This window comes from Hoplias malabaricus, chromosome 14, assembly GCF_029633855.1.
Source record: "Hoplias malabaricus isolate fHopMal1 chromosome 14, fHopMal1.hap1, whole genome shotgun sequence".
In the NCBI taxonomy this organism is placed as follows: Eukaryota; Metazoa; Chordata; class Actinopteri; order Characiformes; family Erythrinidae; genus Hoplias; species Hoplias malabaricus.
The window spans coordinates 32,802,806-32,826,553 of NC_089813.1; the positions used below are offsets into that span (position 1 = coordinate 32,802,806).

Genomic DNA, 23,748 nt, shown 5'->3' on the forward strand with positions numbered 1-23,748 from the left:
AATGGTGCATTTAATGGTACAGAAGAATATGTATCTAGCCGTTAAAGGCTAAAATTCAGAGAATGTTTCCTCACTGTTTGCACTCTGGAGACAACTCTGTTGTTGACTGTTTGTATGCAGTCCTGGCTGTGGAGATAGGAACATGGGGTGTCCCTACTTGGGCACAGAACGGGGAAAGGGGAGGCACATGTCCCGGTGCTGTCTCTCTGGGCCAGTGGCTCTGGCTTCTGGAGGCGTTGGGATGGTGCAGAAACCTCCGAAGGCATGAAAAAAGATGAGTATATTGTTCTACTCCAATTCAGTGAGTAACACAGATTTATTTTTCCTGTTTCACAGCAAACTCTGGAAGCTGTTTTATTTGTCTTGGTCCGCCAGTGTGTGAAACTGGGTGTGGAGCAGTCCAGTTTTAACAGTCCTTCTCCAGAATCATATACAGTGCATTTAAGTACAGTTTGCACAGTAGAAAGTGTAATGAAATAAATATTATTATTGTTGTTGTTGTTATTATTATTATTTTGCATCAATCCTTCATGTTGTAGAAGGTGTGCTGGTTGTATTTTCTCAAAACAAGAAGCTTGTGTTGTCTATTACTGTATTATAAAGAGGTAAACGGAGCTGAAATGTAAAGAAGGATGCAGTCCATAACCCAGTAGGAGTACACCACAAGTTCCAGCGTGTGTGTATACGTGTGTGTGCTGGCTGCAGTATTCTCCCAGGTCAGCCACAGGCACTTCAGTCCACTTTGAAAAACACACACACTCCTACACAAGTACATACACACACACACACTCACGCCGACACTGTGTGCAACTCCCAGTGACCAATGAGCTTCGTGCACACTCATTCTCACACACAATCAGAACAAGAGCAGGAAGAAATAATGGACTTAACTCAAGAACAAATGAGAGCGAGGGAGAGAGAGAGATACAGAGAGACACAGAGAGAAAATAATGAAGGATGCTGTGATATAATAAGCTAGAAGATCTCTACAAGATATTTCTGCTTTGTATTTATATATATATATATATATACATATATGGGTGTGTGTGTGTGTGTGTGCCCACATAGGCATGGCACAGTGCCAAGGTTGCCAAGTGCTACCCAAAGCTGTTAAAGGAACGAGACATGAAAGAACTGAACAGACAAGACGACTCTGGAACACATGTTCTGCTCCAACTGGACATTCTCCAAAGGCATGGAGGTTACAGACTAGAATAAATGTGCAGTTTATGCCAGAGCTCACCCAGTGACAATCCATATTATTGTTTATCAACTTCTACTTTCCTTACGCTATTTCCACAATTAGTGACAGCCTCAGTAAACACTAATTTAACTTCAAACAGGCTGTGAGCCCGTACTGCAGCCATATTATGGGATGTACAACTGATCAGTCACAAAATGAAGTCCACTGAAAGGTGTAATGAATAACAGTTGTTATTCAAACACTGTCCAAACGAAGGAGGACAGTGAACAGGAAACAGTCAGTGACGCCAGTGGCTCACTGATGTGTGAGGTTTCAGAACTCACTGCCTATTGGGGCTGAGTGCAGAGGCAGACTCCTTCAGTCGACAACACCAGTTGTGTTTATTTGAAGCACTTTTGATAGGTACGTACCAGTGCATCCTGGGAACCCGAGAACCTGATTTGGAGATTCTCTAACTATGATCTATTTATGATCTTCCATATTTGGTCTGTTCACCTCTGTCTGTCTCTCTTTTAAAAATATAATATTGGGCAGTGGTCACTATATGATTTTTATTGTCAAATATGTTAAAGAACAGTTGTTAAGAGCAAAAAGACAAAAAGAAATCAGTGCAAATATAAGATTAATTACACACACAAAGACACACATACACACTTGCATTCTTAAAGTAATAAGATGTTGTCCCAGGCTACAGCATCCCACTGCTCTAAACAAACTACGTCTGACGTCAAGGAGAACAACTGACGTATACAATGAGCTGATTCATCACACACACACACACACACACACACACACACACACACACACACATGCGCACACACACACACACACACGCACACACACACACACACACACACACACACACACACGTGACAGGTGTTTGTCCATGTATTCAGGTGGTAGATATTCAATGTTCTACATGAAATATTATTAGTTTTACTAAGGGACAATCTGAATTGCGAACACTTTTTGACTGACAATTTCCACTTTTCTTTCTAATGATTCATGGATTTATGCACAATGTCATAAGGCTTTTATGTCCAAAGTGATTTCTACCAAATATTTACTCAGAACAGTGTTCCTTTCACCCACTGAAAGATTCAAATGGTTTGCGTTTTGGCTGAAACTATTCGTAACCTATTCATTCGTAACCTGTTACTGTCTCTGAGAGACAGGGCTTTGGTAGAAGAGCAGTGGTTGTAGAAAACATATGAAATCAAATGAGCAAGAGCCATTCACTAGTGTGGAGGCCATCTTGATGCAGCAGTGGAGTGTGAAAGGTCCAAGAAGTGCTGAGAAACAATGCACATGTGTGAGGATAAATATAGCCTTAGTCTGACCTTAAATACACCCTTTCATTTAAAAGATGAATGGCAGCACTAGACACAGTCTTACACTTGTACTGGGTGCTTTATGATCGCACTTTGAACACGGCCGGGGTCTTTAAAGTGTGTGTGTGTGTGTGTGTGTAAAAGAAAGCATGCCATTAGATAGTCACACAAAGAATGATAATTACCCCGTTTCTGCTCCCTGAGAGAGTGTGTGTGAGTGTGTGTGTGTTGCTCTCGACCCCATTCCGGGGCAGCGTCTCTCTGACCGTGAGAGAGCCGTAGCTAATCGCCGTGAATGAAGTGGACACAGCAACATGGCATAAAACAAATTCCAGAACTAAGAGGGTGATTATCACCACGGCGACCATCACAGTGTCACCCACATGGCTCTCACCGCCATTCTCCAACCTGATTGGCCATAAACCCTGAAGAACTGCCTTGTGACCGGTCAAATCAGCTAGGCCCCAGAACATCATAATTCTCACAGCTGACAGCTCTAGGTGCTAATTTCAGCTAAAACACCGCTAACCCACGCAGCAAAGCTCTAAAAGCGTTAGTTACACACCCTGGTTCCAGTTGGAGCTAGTCTGCAAAAGCCTTTTTTCTCACAGACGTTTCCCGTATGTAGGCCTGGGGCTGTCTCTGAGTCCAATATGCTACATGTCTTGCTTATTTGTTGCATTCCAGGCAATAATAATCATTCATATTTACTGAACATTTTTAAACCCAGCAATGAAGACCAGGTTTTCTTACTGATACCAGCCCAAGTATTCATTGAAAATTTAAGCAAGGCCAGTAAGCTATTTCTACATTAGTCAGACATTATATTAGCATCTATTTCCTTTAGATAAATTGTAGTATTTAGTTTTGGTTCCATATCCTTTCTTTGAGATGACAATTTGAAATGTTTTACATATAAACTACTCGCATTTTAACTGGTGTTCAATCAACACCAATTATTTCTACCATTCATTTGTGTCCATTTCAATTCACTTATTAGCAGTCATACAATATCAAACACACACAAACTGCTCCACATCACGAACTGTTGGAACATTGTTCTGTAAAACGAACTTTAAATGCTTTTATGTGGTTTCCAAAGTCTGTTTCTATCACCAGTAATCTCTGTTGTCCAGAGGTCAGCTCCTCATGAAAAGAGCATTTCTCTCTCTGTCTCTACTCTTACTCTCTCTCTTTCAGGGTCACTCCATCATGAAGTTAATCCTCATCAACATTAATCCTTTCTGTCTTTGAAGTGGGCATCCCTCGTCCCACCTCGGTGCCACAGTTCAGCAGGAGACGCTCCCACAGCTCCACACACAAACTCACCACGACCCAGCTCCCGAGAGGAAGGGTCATCCAAAAACTGGTGAACCTTTCTTCAGGTTATACACACAATTACGACCACAATAGAACCCCATACTTGCTCTTTTAAAGCAACAACCTCTCCTACACTCTTTCTCTCTCTGTCTCACTCTCTCTGTCACACACACACACACACACACATACACACACACACACACACACTCCTTTCAAGAGATTAGCTTAGCGTCTGTCTTTTGCCATCCCATCAGCCCACTCTGACCTCGAAATAACAGAGAGTTGGAAATCCAACACACACACACAGACACACACACACACACTTGGTTCTGCCCTCAGGTGGGATTAGGAATGACTGGCAGGTGCTTTCCAGATGAGATGACATTAATTAAGGCTGTGTCAGCTTGTTCTTATTGTTCGATCTTCCTTCTTTCTCACTCCATCCCTCTCTCTCTCTCTCTCTCTCTCTCTCTCTCTCTCTCTCTCTCTCTCTCTCTCTCTCACACACACACACACACACACACAGGGCTGCATTGTGGAGTGGATTAAGAGCAGAGCACTGCTCAAGTGATCATTCAACCTGAACATTTCTCTCTTTCGAAAACTCTCTCTCCACTTTTTACAAACCCTCTCAAATTTGTTCAGACTGCTATCCAAAGTTATCACACATTTTGGCTGGCTATGTTTAGAAGAACAATTATATGATGCTTACACCCTAATATAATGAACTACGCTGTGAAGCAGGGCTTGGTTTTTGGTCAGAACATGGGTGGGGTTGGTTGTAGTTTGGCCAGTGTGTGGGTGGAGTTGGTCTCGTGTAGATGAAGCCGCTTAAAGTGAGGGCAGTAAATGAGGCTGAATGTGGTTTGGACTGTATACAGTAGGTGGAGCTGACAATGGTTTTAGGTGTGTACAATAGACCAGATGACAGAGACGACAATGACTTGTTTTGGGCTGCGTACAGGAGGCAAACCTCAGAATGGTTTGGTTTAGTTTCACAGGCGGACACACGTGCAGATTTGACAATGGTTAGGTTTGGGAGCTGATGACCGTGTTGTTGTAGAAGTCTATGGAGCTGACACACGCATTGACGATATGCACGTCTTTTGAAGCAAGAAACACATTGAATGGGCAGAGCTGATATTTGATTGGGCTATAAACGTGGGTGGTGAACTGTGGTTCTTTGTTTTACTGTATTGCTTTAGTTTGAACTGTGTACAATAAGTGGAGCTGAGCATTATTTTAGCTGGGAATAATAGGTGGAGCAGAAAAAGGCTTTGGATGTGTATATCTGACTGATTTAGAATTTGGGCTTTTTATGGAACCCAATTAGATTGGCTGTACTGTGGAACTGGCGAAGGTTGGCACTGGACTGTTTAACAGTAGCTTTACAGTAGTTTCTAGCCTGAACAAAGTGTTTAGGAGTACAGTAGGCGGAGCTCACTGTGAATTAGGTCATGTGCAGTGGGTGGGGCTAAATAAGTCTAGGTTTTTAAATCATACTGCTTTCGCTTGACTCTCTATCTGGAATTGTCTAAAGTCTCTCTCTCTCTCTCTCTCTCTCTCTCTCTCTCTCTCTCTCTCACTCTCTATTACTCCTCACACTTGCACACACTCATACAGGAGGACATGTGAAACACTCTAGCGGTATTAATACCTGCAGAGCACATCCAGTTTGCCAATCCAGCACACTGCTGACAGGCTAAAGATGACAGCAGCATGTGTGTGTGTGTGTGTGTGTGTGTGACCTGCAAGGCTAAAACATGCTGCAGGGTTCCTGTCGGGGCCTCTGGTAATATACTAATGATGCATGCATGCCAGCTTTGCCTAGTACAGTAATGCTATTCAAGCAAACAGGAATGATACCAGTAATAAGCCAGTGACAGAATCACAGAGTGAGCAGCTCTGACACAGACAAACACTCTCTCTCTCTCTCTCTCTCTCTCTCTCTCACACACACACACACACAGTGGGACATGGCGACATGCTCTGGAGGAGGAAAGCTGATGTGAGTAGACAGCAGGCTTTCACCAACTCTCTCTGAGATTACCAGCCATTGAACCCTGCAAACACCCCACTGAATATGCGTGCATGAGTGTTAGATCTGTATAAATAGAAACAGCTAGAGAGTCAGAGAGAGAGAGAGAGATGCTAGAGAAGGGTAGACATGTCATACTGAGATAAAGAGAGCTGAAAAAGGCAAAGAGAGAAAGGAAGTTCTTTAAAAAGCTTGTAATGAGTAAAAAAACACAGAAACAGAAAGAGAGAGCACTGACAAAGAGAAGCTAGAGTAAGACAGAAAGAGACACAGGACGAGAAAACAGAAAAAGTGGAATAAATGGAAGGAAAGAGAGAAAGGAACAGTAACAGCAAGTGAGGGTCTTTCTAGCAGGTCTCTTTATTGACCACTGAACGCTCCACAATAAGACTGAGCCAAGAAAAGGGGAAAAAAGAAGGGCCATTTCCAGCATCAAAGCCTGGATCTGCCTGTTCCGAGCTAAACGCTCTAATGCATCATTTCCCTGAGACAGGAGCCACATTATACGATTGAGTATCAAACACACACACACACACACACACACACACACACACACACACACACACACACACAGCCTCGTCCAAATGCAGCAGGAAAAACTCTTTTATCATTACACTCTTAATCCTGCTCTACTTTTATGGCAGTCTCCAATTTAAAGCCCCCCTCACACACACACAACCCGACCCCCCCTTCTAGAGAGCTGTCTCATCAGTTGAAGAGGCAGAAATCCCCTTCATTTAGGTGTAATTGAAGGCAGAAACACGTGGAGAAAGTGATAAATGGGTTTTACACACACACTCAGTTCACTTCAAGTAGCGATCCCACTTCTAACGCCAGAAGACGTCTGCAGGTGGGCCATTTACGGTTTCCACGGAAACGCCCACCTGGGAAATCACCGTTGTACTAAGAGAGGAGCATCTTCTGACACACACACACACACAAACACACGCACATGGACACACACAGGCACAGGGTGTAATAAAATAGAGGTTAGTTTCTTTATAGTTTCTCTTTATCTATTGCCAAAAGGTACCCAGTCAAAAGAAGTCATCCTCATATGGACTCTGTTAAACTAAAGCTTTAGCCTACAAACCCACAGGGCCCTTGCAAACCCACAAACACACACACACACACACACACACACACACACACACACACACACACACATATACACACATATATACACACACAAGCCCTTAGACACACGATGACTGTGCTTTTTTCCATGCTTTACCACCAGTCACCTTGTCAGCATGGACGTTTAATTACTCTCTTACATCTGCAGCTGTTCTAAACTCCCCCTCTGCTTCCATCCACAGCCCTCTCCCTCCCTCCCTCCCTCCCTGCCTCCCTCCCTCCCTGCCTCACTCTCCGTTTTTTTCTCTGTGAAGACTGTTGGTCGTGTTCTGTCAAAACTGGTCCTGCAGCCACACCAATAAATCCATCTAAAATACAACTGCAACAATTAATCATCAGTCTACAGCCAGAAATTTCACGACAAGATGAAACATCTCTGTAAAGGCTTGGGAGGTGTGAGGTAAAGGCAAGTGGAACTGAACTGGAGTCTTGAGCTGCCCTTGGATTTGTTAAAAAATATCACAACAAATGGTGTTAAAATAGTGGTCCAAAACTGCTTAAAAACATCAGGCAGGAACTTATACACTGCCACTGCCCTACAATGCCCTCGAGGAGAACGCCAACTGCCTAGATCTGCTACATCAGCCAACAGGCAGCTGCGTAGGCTAGCACTGTGGCTGCGTGGTGGGTCAGAGAGGTGAGGGGGACACCCTACCCACACAGAAAGCAAGGTCAGCTGTACTCTCTTGGATTCCCAGTCTGAGAAGGCTAAGGCAGCACCGGGGATGCACTCAATCTGAACCAAGACTGATTTCAAGGGCACTAATATTATAATAATTAATTAATATAATAATGTTTCACCAATTTTATTTTTTTAGTATCTTAATTAATCACAGCTTTTGCTTTTTTCTAATTGCTCAGAACTGTTCACACACAAAACATGTACACACACACACACACAAACACACACACACAGACACACACACACACACACACACACAGACACACACACAAACACACACACACACACACACACACACACACACACAGACTGCATCATTAACTACAATATATGGCATTGTTCATTGGAGTCTCGTTTTATCTATGTGCTTCTGTGTGTGTAAGTGAGAGAGTGAGAGAGAGAGAGAGAGAGAGAGAGAGAGAGAGAGAGAGAGAGAGAGAGAGAGAGAGAACAAGCAATGGAAGAGATGAAATATACATAGTAAGAGAGAAAGACTGAGAGAGTGTGCTGTCATGACTCTGTGTGTCATGGTTGTGTGTGTTTGTGTGTGGTACGTCTGGTTTTTGCAGTGTGTGTATACAGGCTGCTGAGTGTGTGCCTGATGTGAGCTCTTGTGTGACTGCTCACACACACATGAAAGTGTATACCACACTGTAGTCGACATACAAGGCCAGTCGGGCCTAATTTGGTCAGTTTTTGTATTGTAGTCAGGTTGTGTGTGTTAGTCCTTTAGCAAGGGTAATATAGCGGTGTATTTCAGTGTTTTCTTCACTTATTAATGTGTCTGGGGGCTGCATACAAGGAATAAATCAACTCAACTTAGAGTAGACTGGAAAATTTGGTCAGCCCTGCAGTCTATGGGGAATGTGCTGGAGCAGTAGAGTATAATCAGCTTATTGATTTTAAGCGCTGTAGGAGCTTCATGAAATTTAACTATGTCAGGATCAAGTCGAGGGAAAGGCCCAGAGAAAAGAATTCTATTTCTAGTCAAATTAAGGTGTTCCAGCTAAAAGAGCCCATATCCTACACTGGCCTTTTCTTTAATGATGCCTAACATTTTACCAGCTTGGTTTTTGTTAAAGTGCCTTTAAGATATATGTAAATGACCTCAGTTCTGATTGGCCGTCCTGTACTGTGCCTAGTTCCAAAAGTAGTCTATAACACTCTTTGACTTGGGTCTGCATGCTAAACTCCTGTAGGCTCCACCACAAATACAATGCATTCCAAATATGACTCTTTCAATTGCTAAGAGTGGTTTTTGAAACTCACAAAATATCTAGGCATTTTATTACCATTTTCCTTCCAGACAAAACAAAGACTGCCCTTTTCTCTCACACTAACCCTAACCCTAAAACTTGTCTTCACTGTTGGTCCACACAAGGATCAAAAGATCGTGAGTGAAGCCCTGTATGCACACACACACACACACACACACACACACACATACACACTCTCGCACACACATATAAATCTCAGATTTACACTTGGGACTGCTTAAATGAATCCCAGTATAATTATATTAACAAAACACAGGACACATGCACCCCCGCCACACACATGTAACCTAATTCACACCAAAACTAATGTGTCTATTGAAGGCTACCGTCCATGAATCTGATCTTTATTAGTTTCATTAACATTACCTCGCTGAGTATTTCTGTCTGTCCACTGGAGTCACTAATGTCACTATTTCCTTGTTATGCATATTACAGTAGTACACAAGATCAATGGACTGGGCTGGTGCTGGGCGTGGACGATATGGCCCTAAAATAATATCACGATATTTCAGGGTATTTCGGCGATAGCGATATTCTTGGCGATATGAAAAAACACTGAAACATAATTTTATTCATTTCAAGAACACACTATTGCAACAAAATAAATGTTATATAATATGTAAATAAATATATAAATAAATTATGATTAATTTAATAATATGTTTAATTTCTTATTTAAATGATATATAATGACGCAATATCACAACAATCACGATATAGATTTTTTTATGTAATGTAATGTATATTGCATGTAAGGTGTGTGTAGAAAGTGATCCACTATGATACAATACAGACTGCAGTGCTGACTCCGTGATTATCTTTACTGGTATTAAATTCTAGTTCTGTTTGTATATCAACAAACCCGTAATGTGCAGATTCCCTACTGCTGTACATTTCACTATGGATCCCAATATAATGATAAGTTATACAACATGAATAGAAGCTCTATAAGTGTGTGTGTGTGTGTGTGTGTGTGTAATGGCATTCATGGAGGCTCCAGAGGAATGCAGGCAGGAATTCTCTTTATTGTCTGATCCCTGCCTCGTTGAGCACTCCCCTTTCTCTCTCTATCAGACACACTCTCACACACAGTTCTCAGTGCCTCACTGCCCCACCACTGCCCTTTACAGAAGCCTGATTTTTGCTCTTTCTTCTGTTCCTAATGCCCTTCTCTATTACTCTACCCTTTGTCAAGCCCCCAAAACCCCACCCTGCACCACAGTGCCCACCTCAACCCATTATCTCCATCTGAGGGCCATGTGGGCACCATCTGCTTCGCCAGCACCAACTCCAACGGACTGAAATGCTGCTATAGTGTATCTCTAACGACAGGTGACAGCATTAATGAGCTGCCTATAAGAAACTAAAATACATGGGCAGATGTATCCTGGGCAAATGCTCTGCTATACTTTCACTGAACTAAAATAATGACATAGTTTTTAGACAGAGAACAAGCTAAACTGATCAATGTCTATAGCTCATGATTACTACAGATTTGTCACAGTTATGACAGCCGTACAGTTCAGTTAGCAGTTCAGAATAGCACATATTCCTTGCACAGGTCAAGAGACCAATAAAATCATTCATTTGTTCATTCATTCATTCATTATCTGTAAGCGCTTATCCAATTTCAGGGTCGCGGTGGGTCCAGAGCCTACCTGGAATCATTGGGCGCAAGGCGAGGAATACACCCTGGAGGGGGCACCAGTTCTTCACAGGGCAACACAGACACACACATTCACACCTACGGACACTTTGGAGTCACCAATCCACCTACCAACGTGTGTTTTTGGACTGTGGGAGGGAACCGGAGCACCCGGAGGAAACCCATGCGGACACGGAGAGAACACTCCTCACAGACAGTCACCCGGAGCGGGAATCGAACCCACAATCTCCAGGTCCCGGGAGCTGTGTGATTGGGGCACTACCTGCTGCGCCACAGTGCCACCCCCAAAAATCAGTGATACAATATTACAGTGACTATAGCAGTCAGGAACATCACACTATATTATTATAATGAGAGATCTTGGGCAAGACTCGCTTTAGCCTATATCTGTAGCATGATTCAAAAGTCACTCTGGAAAAGGTGTCCATTAAGCGCTATCAAAGCAAATGCAATGTAAAATGATATTAAAATGACTATAGTACTGTATATTGATACAATTGTACAATGACTATAGAATCACAATGATACACTGATCACACTGTTACAGCAGATATAATGCTATAATGATATAGTGATACTTTTCTACATTTACTACAGTACAGTTCCAATAGTAACACCATAACTACATCATTACAGTACTACAGTTACCACAGTCTCAAGGTAGAGAAGACCTAACAGTACTACACTTTTTACCGATCCTATGGTAGTACAGAAAGGAGAGTCTTAGAGCTGCTACAACAATGTGTTGCTATTATTTAAAGAAAATGGCCCGGTCAGTGATTGGCAACATTTGTTCTTAAATATTGCAAACAATACACCATTACTGGCTCCTACCAGCAGGTACGGCTTTACTGTCGGGTGGTAACAAAGCCAAAAGAAACAAAAGAACTTTCACACTGACGATCCTCTCCAACTGACCCCCTACCTACCCTCGAATCCCCAATCTCTCCATGCACACATTCACTCACTCACACACATAAAACTTCCCCTCTCTTTGCTTAGGGGTGCCCTGGGGCAAATAACCATTAAGGGTGTGTACAGAGTTCAGGTGTGTGTGTGTATGTGTGTGTGTGAGAGAGGGAGAGAGCGAGAGATAGAGACTGACAGGTATTGGATTACTGAGATGCCTTAGGGTGCCAATGGTTAGAATGTCAATGATTTTTGGTGATAGACATTCAATACTACACACACACACACACACACACACACACATTGCACACACACACACACACACACACACTGACCATCTGATACACAGAGTCAAACGTACAACCATAGTTTGACACAAGGTCAATACTCAGGTTTTTCTTTTTCCTTGTGCACACATTTCTTTCACTCTTCCTCTCCTTCTCTCCTTCTCCATCCTCCCCTCTATATTTCATCATTTTTCATTCTCCTTCCCCCCTTTACTTCTCACTTTAACTTGTTTTTCTTGTCTCAATAGGGTAGAAAACTATTGGAATTGCTCTGCATTTTTCTGTATTTATCCCCTGCTCTCAGTCTCTTCAGGTTTCTCTTACTCCCTATCATTTGTTTTATTTTTCTCTCCTCCCCTTGTATTCTGTCTCTCCAGTTCACTTCTTTGTCTCTTTTTATAACTCTTTTTAACTCTGTCCTTCTCCTCAATTTATCTTTTCCTTTCTATTTATCACTCTCTATTTTTCCTTTTTCTCATTTACTTCCCTTTTTCTTATTTTTTTATTATTGTCTATGTTCTCTCTCTCTCTCCCTCTCTCTCTCTCTCTCTAGATATGCAAAGCATATTGAAAATATGTGCAAAGCGGAGATAAGTGTCATTTCACTTATGAGCTTAAGAAAATTTCCTTGGAGTGGATTAGAATGATTTGCTCTGATACTTTCTCTCTGCTACACACACACTGACAGGCAGCTCCTCTCATTAGGGGTGGGTGTGTCTGTCTACAGGGGGAGACTGCAGATAGTCCTGTCTGCACTCATCCTCATACTGTACACACACACACACACATGCACACACACACATGGCTCTCCATGTCCAGTCTCTTGCAGCATCTTTTATTATTTAAAGACTGCCTGCTGCATACACACTTGGCCTCTCACAGCAGGAAAAGGCATCACACACACACACACACACACAGCTTGAAAAAGAGGAATGTGTTGAATTGACTTCATTCAAATGTTTTAAAAAGTGTTTTAAATCAGTTAAACATGTGCTGATCTTGTGCTGAGCAGCAAATTATATTCACAATATTCAACAAACGAAGTTATAGTATTGTGAAATGTATTCATTACTTTTTTAGTCCGTTTTAATAGAATTTATTGATACATGGTGCAGCTCTGCTTTCACACACTCCCACTGCACTTTCAAAATGTGGTCTCACACTGTATTTGTTGTTTATGCAGCTGTTATTTCTTTCAGCTTTTAATACACAATGTGTGTGCCAGAGTACCACAAAAGGTCTACCACCCTTGAAGCCTGAAGTCTGGAATAATGAAATGGCCCAACAAGAACCCTGATCTGAACTCTGATCGAGAGTCTCTGATTTTGTGGATAATAGGAAGCCACAGCTATAACAAGTCAGTGAAATTTCTTCACTTTTTGATATATAATAATCAACTGTGAGTTGTATTACTAAGACGTGGATGCATTTTGGAACCACAGCAACTCAGCCACAATGTGGCAGACCATGTTACAGTGTACTGAGGTGCACGGTGTGTTAAATTCAACAATGCTCAACAATAGCATAAAAACTATTTTTTTTTTTTTAGATTAAATGGTGTAAAGGGCGGCATGGTGGTGCAGCAGGTAGTGTCGCAGTCACACAGTTCCAGGGGCCTGGAGGTTGTGGGTTCGATTCCCCCTCCGGGTGACTGTCTGTGAGGAGTTGGTGTGTTCTCCCTGTGTCTGCGTGGGTTTCCTCCGGGTGCTCCGGTTTCCTCCCACAGTCCAAAAACACACATTGGTAGGTGGATTGGCGTCTCAAAAGTGTCCGTAGGTGTGAGTGTGAGAGTGAATGTGTGTGTGTGTGTGTGTGTGTGTGTGTGTCTGTGTTGCCCTGTGAAGGACTGGCGCCCCTTCCAGGGTGTATTCCCACCTTGCGCCCAATGATTCCAGGTAGGCTCTGGACCCACCGCGACCCTGAATTGGATAAGCGCTTACAGATAATGAATGAATGAATGAATAAATGGTGTAAAGCCCACTGCCACTTAACACTGGAGCAGTGGAAACAATGTTCTGTGGAGGGAAATATAATGCTTCTCTATCTGGTCTAAAAGAAAGAAAGTTGCCTGCCTGACTGCAGTTTGCCTCTTGTAAAGTTTGGTGGAGGAGGGCTAATGCTATGGTAATCTTTGTCTGGTGTTGGCTTTGGCCCCTTAGTTGCAGTGAAAGTGAATCTAAATCATTGTGCATACCAAAATATCTCAGACAACTCTATGCTTCCAACTATGTGAAACAGTTTGGGGAAAGGCCTTTTTGTTTCAGCATCATTGTCCACCTGTGCACAAAGCAAGGTCCACGTGCTCAACTCCATATTAATGCCTATGGATTTAGAAAGGGATGTCATAAAAGCTCCTGGAGGTGTCCCAATACTTTTGTCCACATTGAAAATTTAGCAATTGGGATGAGCTGTGAATTTAAGTGTAATTTTGATGTATACTGTGCACAAATAGCTTAAAAATACTTGGTCTCATTTGCTAGCTAGAATCATGTGCATGCATACACACACACACACACACACACACACAAACGGCTCTGATGAGCATTAGCTAATCTACACCGACGGCCCTGCTCCATTACCCATAATCCTTAATGCCTTTTTAATGTCTCTCTCTCGCTCTCTCTCTTTCACACACACACACACACACACACACACACACACATTCTTTCTCTCCCAACTTTCACATAATGGCAATTTAATGGCCAATGAAATATACACAACATTAGCAGTTAAATAGGTAAATGTACAGCACTTAATTTAAAGGACAGACAGATTTTGTACGAATAAAGCTCTAGACTGATCTGAATGGTCCAGGTGAAGTTTTTTTTCTGCATGAGGCCATCTGCCGTGTCGAGTCAAACTATGTTTGTGAGGGAGTACATCAGTGTCCCGCACGCCCGCACTGCATTCACACCCACGTCACAGTGTATTGGGCTCACTGCCACATAGAGTTAGGCTTGAATCAATACAGAGAGAGAGAGAAGGAAATGGAGAGATGAAGGTATAGAGGGATGGGGGATGGAGGTGTGGATTTATAATGCCCAGCAGTCTCTTCAGTATCTTTACGTTTAGTTCCATCTTCTATTCACGCTTTTTTAACAAATGATATCGGCAGGTCATTCTTTTTCCGGGGTGTTTGTTTTGACGTATTGTCTGATGTATTAACATCACCATGTGCTTCATCCACCCTTGGCCTTCCTTTTTTGAGAAACGTGCTTTAAGTTTTTTAAAAGAATCTGAATTTGTGTGTTTTCCACACCTCCAAAGTTCAGTCTTAGAAGTTGGTTACCTTCTCTGCTACCTACAGTCCAGATACTCAAATATATCTCAAATTCTACCCCAACGCTTTTGTACCCAACATTGATTCTGTACGTAGTTTCTGGCAAAGTGGTAATGTCCTTGCTGCACAGCTCCTTGGCCTGGGGTGCAGGGTTCAGGCCTTGCCTTGGTCACTCGGCGTATGGAGTTTGGTGTGGTTACTTTGGGCAGTGTGCTCCTTCTGCCAAACCCAAGAAAGCATGAGAGGGTTGTGCCCACAACCTTGATTGACCTTTCATCTGTTGCCCAAAAAAAGAAAGCTCTTCATGATGACAGTTCTGGTGGGCCACCAGAGCTTCGTCTTTGTACACTTGGATTACCTCATATATAATCTCCTCTGACATATTCTGTCCATATTACGTAGCCCTATAAAATACACACAATTGTACCCAATCTCTGCCCTCGCTGTCACTTCTTTTAAAATATGGTGCTAAAACAGCATGCACATAAATTCACACACGTCACACATGCAAATGCATGGACTAAGACTATTTATTATGCATGGGTGATTAACGATTAATCAGTCAAGAGGTGGCCCAGTGACTGGCCCCTACACATGTTCACACCCTGCTTTAATCAGCAGTGTTTTAGTTATAGCCGCCTTAGATTTCTACACACACACACACACACACATACACTCCTATACTAGCACACACACAGACATGCCTGCGAGTCATGGTTAATGAGATTGCTCCTCTGTAGAGGCCATTCGGCCATAAACAAACATTCAGTGACACTGACACACACACACACACACACACACACACACACACACACACACACACACACACAATGGTTTCTCTGTTAGAACTTGCCAAGTTTTCACTCAAGACGCAATCAAGACACTATTCAATATAGCACACACTCACGGGAGGAACACACAAATGGTTAACACACACCCGAGCCAAGCGCCTCGCTGCCAATCCACTCTGCAAGTTTATCGATATCACTTTAAACTCATTTACTTTATTTGTAGCAAGTGCATGTAAAAATTGGCAGAGGCCACTTACACGGATCATCCAAAACATTAAAACCACCTTTCTCCATCTAATCAGCTCTACTGACCACATAGGTGCACACTGTAGTCGTATAATATCACAAGTCCATCTCTTTCTCACTCTGCTTCAATTGTCAGGGCCCCCACAGGACCACGAAGCAGGTATCACCTGTATGGTGGCTTATTTTCAGCACCGGTGGTGTGATAGTGTGTGTCATGCTGGTACATGTGGATCAGACACAGCAGGGCTACTGGAGGTTTCTGACCACTTTATAACATTACAGTAGCTCTACTGCTGCACAGTTTGTGATAGTCATCTTCTGGACGTTGGTGGCTGAAAGTATTTGGGTGGTTCACTATCCTCCTTTGGGGCAGTGACAGTGATTTGTGTAAAATGTCTAGCACCATTGCTGTGTAACAGTATCTTGATAAAACCAGTCCATTACATTGTATCAAAGGACAAAAGGACAACTACATGTAGTGACTTATAGGGGAGGGGAGAGAGAGAGAGAGAGAGAGAGAGAGAGAGAGAGAGAGAGAGAGAGAGAGAGAGAGATAGAGAGAGAGAGAGAGAGAGAGAGAGATGGGGTGGGGGTCACTATCCGCAGTCCCACACCATGGTATGAGCATAACAATAGGTTACAATGGAGACCTTAATCAGCCGACACACACACACACACACACACACACACACCACAGTTTCTTTAGCCTGGCTCCAAAAAGCAAGACTCTCCCTTTCTCTACTCTAATCCTACCTTATCCCTCCATCTCTTCTACCATTCTCTCTCTCTCATTCGCGCTCTCTCTCTCTCTCACACACACACACACACACACACACACTCCTTTCCCCATCCCTTATTCATTATCACATTCCTTTGCCCCTCACCTATATTTGAAGATTATAAAACACATTTATTGTAGACTTACTGTAGGCATAGAGCATGCTTTGAAATAAAAGTGTTTCCGAGTGCGTTCAAAAGCATTTCAGATGTTTTTTTTCTGCGCTGTGCTGACCTGGCTTATGCTGTGTTTCCAGTCTGGGGCTGTAATTCTGAGAATGAGAGTAATGAAGTATGCTGAGACGAGCGCAAATGCTAATTGTGCAAATCCAACATGAAATATTTATAATCTCGCTCACCACCTTAACTAGAGTACACAGGAAACACATCTGCGTTACTGGTGCACATAATAATCCCAAGGAAGGTAGTTTGAGCTAAAACAGACTAACTGGACTGATGTATTGGAAATGCTAGAGACAAGTATCATGTTCACTTACTACATACATTAAGTAGGTCACCCGGAAATGCACAGAAAACACACAGTCTGATTTAAACCATAAAGTACACTGCATTAAAATATGTAAAGAAATGTTCTCACATCCATCAAAAGCACATTTGTTTTGTACGTGGATGAGATGTTTTATTACAGTTGTATGCCACGCATACTATTAGACCTTTAGTGAAGCCCCTGAGGCCCCAATCTCTCTGAAGAACTAGATGGCCCTGAGGGTGCCCACTGATGTAATGTAAAATTCAATGAGTAACTTCATATTAGTAAGGGTTTATACAGGAAATCAAGCAGTATTCACAAGGGTTGGCTTTGTATTGGTGAACACTGCTAGTTATTCCAGCAAGACACGGACTCTGCTAAGTTTCTACTATGCTCCAGCCCTCAAACCCTCCACTCCAGTGACATGACACACACATATCCAATGACACACACACACACACACATACACAAGTGGCCACTTGCTCAGCAAGGAGGACATGTAGGGAATGTGTGTTCGAATGGAACGCCCCGCAGCGACAACACACCTGGAACTGTTCAGACAGATAAAGTCGCTCTAATGGCTTAAAACATATGGGTGCTATAGGTAAGTTTACTCTGTTGAGAAACATATTGTTTTTTTAAATTACACACACACACACATATATATATATATATATATATATATATATATATATATATATATATATGTGTGTGAGTTTAAAGTGAAGTTCATTGATTGCATAATTACAATGTAATTAATGTGTAATTACCAAATGAAAATGAAAACTCATACTATTCAAATGTAACTGTTATTGAGGTATATGTATATGTTTGGCTTATATACACCATACACAATAGGAAGTTATACCCCAGCCGTGTTACCAGGACATTTTTATGAAGTTGAGGACCAAAGTGCATCTCATTGAAAGCACTGCTTTCTAGTGACACCCAGCTGCAAAAGGCTTGTGACTGGCCTTTTCAAATTCAAATGCACACTGGCCGCATTGTAGGCAGATGAGAATCTATAGGAACCCTTTCTGCCTTCATGTTTTAGTCAAAAGCTGGACTGTGGGAGGCCATAAAGGACACGGGAACGGACTGGGGGTTAATATGGACACAGATTAAGGTCTGCACCCCAAACAGCTGGAGCACAGCAGGTGCAGCTTTGCTCTACTCTCACCGTTGCTCATACACCTACTATATGTAGCACATACATGTCAGTAAGACCGAATGTTCCAGGTAAATAGCAATGTTTTTAACCATTTAAATGGATCTTTGTTGATAAGGATTTTATCTGTTCCTCCATTTTGACAAAAATCTCCACAGTCGGCAGAATCTTCATGAAAGGAAATAGGAGGCTCTGTAGCAGCTGCATATGACCCTAAGCTCACCATGTGCAAAGCTAGAGGAGTATAAGGGTAAAACCCCTCAGAACTCAGATGTGAAACAGCAGAAGTGTGTTCTCTTTAAGGACGGGGCACTATCGATAAGTGATGGTGTAGGTCAATTTATGCAAATATATTGGCTTTTGAAACACCACAGAAGCGAAGCAATGAATTCAGAATGAACTGTATTTGCAATCCACTTTCCATACATTTACCACATGAACTGTGACACTGTGACATTTTGAAACACTTCTGAAACAATGATTGGTTGTTTATCACTGTTTCCTTCTTTCTTCTTTTATTTTTTCCATATGTTACATGATGTTAATAGCAGTAACAATAGTGGCTTTCATAGGGAAGAGTAAACACTCTGGGGTGTTAATGTAATCTGTAATAAAACAGGAAATACAATAGGAAACGGTAGCCCCTGAAATAGCACACAAACGGCCATCAGAACACCTACTCAGTAACAGCTGGGAATGGGACAGCACTAAGTATTTCTGAGGGATGGAAGAGAGAGAGAGAGAGAGAGAGAGAGAGAGAGAGAGAGAGAGAGAGAGTGTGTGTGTGTATGTGTGTGCGTGAGAGGAAGGGGAGCCAAATTAATCTGGGGTCTGATACCCCCCTTCGGGAGCAGCTCAATTAACGACCCAAACCGGCTGAGGCACTCGGCTAAAAGCCATCCACTCCCTCTAACATTCTCTCTCTCTCTATAACACACTCACACACACACACACACACACACACCTCTCCCCCTTACTTCTCCACATTTCCTTGTTCTTCCCCCAACTCTCTCTGATCTACTGCATGTGGGGAGCAGTAATAAATGGGCAGGTGGAAAAGAGAAGAGAAGAGAAGAGAAGAGAAGAGGAGAAGAGAAGAGAAGAGAAGAGGAGAGAAGGGAAAGGAAGAGAAGAGAAGAGAAGGAAAAGAGAAGAGAAGAGAAGAGAAGAGGAGAAGAGAAGAGAAGAGAAGAGAAGAGAAGAGGAGAGAAGGGAAAGGAAGAGAAGAGAAGAGAAGGAAAAGGAAGAGAAGAGAAGAGAAGAGAAATACTAAATGTATGGGTCACTGTGTGGAGGTGCAAATGGAAATTCAGACAGAGCCACTAAATGACAATCCAGACCAGCCTTGTGTGTGTGTGTGTGTGTGTGTGTGTGTCCATCATATGTTATGCAGCTGCACTTACGAACTTTGTTCCAAAAAGCTCAAAGCTTTAACTTTTTTATTTATTTATTTATTTTTTTTACCTCAAACTAAAACCTAATGTAAAAAACACTTGGTCCCTCCAGATCATACGGCACACACAGGAGCTGTTTGGCTCCTTTCATCTATTAAAGGAATGCTTAGTGATTGAAGAACAACAAAGAGCTGCCCTTGCCTGGCCTGCTGTAAAGCTGGAGCAGGATGGAGATGGAGAATGGCTGCTGCCCAGCTACAGTACCCTCCATTTACCAGAAACAACACTCGGAAACATCTCAACATTTGAACTGTTTAACACTCTTATGGTTCACCTTAAAGTTCTTCAGATTTTGTGTTGGTATTTGTGACATCACAAAAGTACCAACTTCAAAACAGGGAAACAGGACACATTTACATCTCATTATAAATGTCCATACTGAATACTATACTGAATACCATTTTGCCTAGGGGTGTCTCAATTCTCATTGGGAAAGAGGGGTAGGGCAGGGGGGTAGGGTAGAGGGGTAGGGCAGGGGGGTAGGGTAGAGGGGTAGGGTAGAGGGGTAGGGCAGAGGGGTAGGGTAGAGGGGTAGGGCAGAGGGGTAGGGTAGAGGGGTAGGGCAGAGGGGTAGGGCAGAGGGGTAGGGCAGAGGGGTAGGGTAGAGGGGTAGGGCAGAGGGGTAGGGCAGAGGGGTAGGGCAGAGGGGTAGGGCTATAAGCTCTTTGTAACTGATGTTTTTTTCCGGGGCACACTGCAAACGGAGGCTTATGAATGTCTTGTGGATCTCTGCCATGAGTTTAAAGTGGAGGTTTTGAACAAAAAGCCACCAAATAAGCAGCTGAATTCCGAGTTAAGAGTGGTTGATAATATATGACTGTGGAATGCTTTTGAAAGTATGATGCCCTTAATTTAACTATATTTAAGTCCAGAAGCTCTTATAATGACAGCAAACCACAGCCGTAGATCTACTTTTCTTGTGTTCTGATGATGTATTGGGCCTTTGAAGGGTCGTTCCTTTTCGTAGCTTAGTTCCAAGGGGCAGGATAACACCTGAAAATGAGGTGCAGGGGTAAAATTAATGATTCCCCTCTTTCTAAATCTGTGGAGCTAAACTGCTGAAGACTGATAATTGTTAAAGAACCTGTTACAGGTATTCGATCTGAAGATGATGATCTGAAGCAGCCCAAACAATAATAAACAGTAATGACAGCTAAATGAGGTATCACTCTTTGATTAGACAAAGACGACTTAGGCCAAGGGCTCACACACAGACAATTGCTCTGTTCTTGTTCTCATTGACTCACACTCACAAAACTGACCTTTCATTCAGAGCATACCACTACCACCAGTTTTTTAAACTACCAGACCGTCAATTAGCGTTACACACACATACCCAATACCGTCACACAACCCATACCATACACCACCCAAAATACTAATTAACCAAACACACACACACACACACAGTCAGCTGTGTTTATAGTGAGTCAAAGAATGTTGTGTTAAGTGGCAGGGCTGAAAGGACAAAGTCACAGTGTTTTAGCCGAGAGCCTCTGTATGTGTTTAACAGATCATCAAGTGAAAAACAAACACCAAATAAGCTCAAAGCACAAAAAATTATTTGTATGCATCATTTCTTTGCTAAGACCTGGCTGCACAAACCCTCGCCTTAACAACAGCATTCATCCTGTAAGGATTACACAGCCACTTGAGAAAAATAAATGAGTTCCTGTGTATTTTAGTCCATCTCCTCATTCACACTTTCACCCGCTGAGAACGTGGACTGTGTTCTGGTCGTTCTGCTGTGTTCCGTGTTTGTGTCTGTTGGATCAGTCAAATTCACTTTTCATCCTGGAATGTCGGAGGGTCAATGCTGTGTGCTGCTGGAACGTCCAGCACCGTTTAAACACCGTGGTCCATTTACAGGTGCTGCTGATATTCCAAGCACAAAATATATTGTTCTCAACAAGGAACAAACCCTTCGGCCTGTTACTTTTGTTCAGTCAACGTGTGCAATAAAGAGAAGGGGTGTGGTGGAGTTTTTTCACTGACAAAATCAACAATTCAAGCCTTTTGATCAAACTTTTGATTTATTCATTCATTCATTGAGTGGAAGTGTGAAACTGCTTTAGAACAATGGCGTGATCCTTACCTGAGTGGACGAAGTAAAACAAAGAGGTACTTAATCAAGCATCAGAGTGGAACTGAAACGTGCTAATCATTCAGTGAACTGGAGTTTCAGCAGCATTCTTTTAAAACACACACACACACACACACACATTGGTTTCCATGCACTATAGGGATATTACATTAACTTAATTAACTATATTAATTTCACAGGAGATCTACTCTAACCCTAATCATTTTCCTAAGTCTAACTATGTAACATCACTTCGCCTTAAGCTTCACAATATGGAAACAAGCTTCTGGAGCCCACAGGAAAGAACAGTCCCCATGATTCATGATAATGTGAGTCACCTAACAAACACAGGTCCCCACAACATCACTGAAACCTGGTACATACACATACACACACACGTAGCTCCAAGTATCAGAGTCCTTCATGCTCAGGGTTGAAAATAAAAATCTCATAAAATGTTGATGATGACAGCCTTTTGCTTTTTATGCGAATGAACTAACAACTTTGCTTCTTTTTTTTCTTTCCCTCCAGCCATTTCAGAAAAGTCAATATCACAGTGTAGCGGAGGAGAGTAAATATTTCAGACCAAAAACTGACAGCGATCCTCGACTCACCACTCCTTCTCTCTCTCTCTCTCTCTAATATTCACACTGTCATCCCGTCTTTGCACCGGGACTAACTCTAGACATCACAGTGTGCACATATAAAAGTAAAGAACACACTCAGCACACACACCATTACACTGAATCTGACCAGCAAACAATCTCAACCTGAACTGCTCTACCTCGAGAAAAGAACACGTGAGAGTATGAGGTAGAGAGAGAGGAAGAAACAGAGGGAGAAATAGAGAGGAAAAGGAGACAGAGAAGGAGAGAGAGAGAGAAAGTGAGGAGAAACAATGAGAAATTGAAAGACAGAGAGAGAGAGAAAATAAAAGACAAAAGAGAGAGACTCAGAGAGAAAGAGAGAGAAGGAAGGACAAAGAGTAATTATATATAGAGAGAGATATTTATTAGAGAACACATGCTTAAGTAAAAAGGATCCTGTTTTATATAAAAGGGTGAATATGCTGTTTGCTAAAACACCCAAGAAACACAATCCTGGAAGGGATTCACGTGAAAACTCTTTAAATCCACCATCCCACGACACACACACACACACACACACACACACACACAGCTATTAAGGACATTTTTCAAAGACCAATCTTTACTCACCTTTGTACCGGCCCTTTCCCCTGCTCTCCTTCTCTCTCTCACTGTGTGTGTGTGTGTGTGTGTGTACACACTCAGTGTAGTGCCGCTAGGTCTCTGACAGGTGCCATGGTCCCGTAGACTCCAGAGGAACGGCAGGCTCTCTCTCGCACACTTTCTGTCACACAGCTGCAGGGAGAGAAAGCTCTCTCTAAATGTGTGTGTGTCTCAGGAGTTCAGCAAGCGAGGGCTCCTCTGGTACATGTTTTCTTTTTCTTTTCTCTTGCGCTTCTCTCCCTCTGTCCTGTCCAAGAGCAAAAAGGTCCAACACGATGCACTTCTCTCTCTCTCTCTCTCTCTCTCAAAATTCTTATATTAAGCTATTACTCTCGTCCCCCAGTGATCTCTATTACTA

At 42.5% G+C, this 23,748-nt stretch overlaps 1 protein-coding gene across 1 annotated transcript in view; it reads right to left on the bottom strand.

Moving 5' to 3' along the window:
• sema3b (sema domain, immunoglobulin domain (Ig), short basic domain, secreted, (semaphorin) 3B) overlaps positions 1–23,422 on the bottom strand; it is a 47,816-nt gene extending 24,394 nt beyond the window's left edge. Inside the window, exon 1 of the mRNA XM_066643509.1 lies at positions 23,358–23,422. The gene's annotated coding sequence lies outside the window, so the exon portion shown is untranslated. The remainder of the gene's footprint in view (positions 1–23,357) is intronic.
• Between the last annotated feature and the right edge of the window lie 326 nt (positions 23,423–23,748).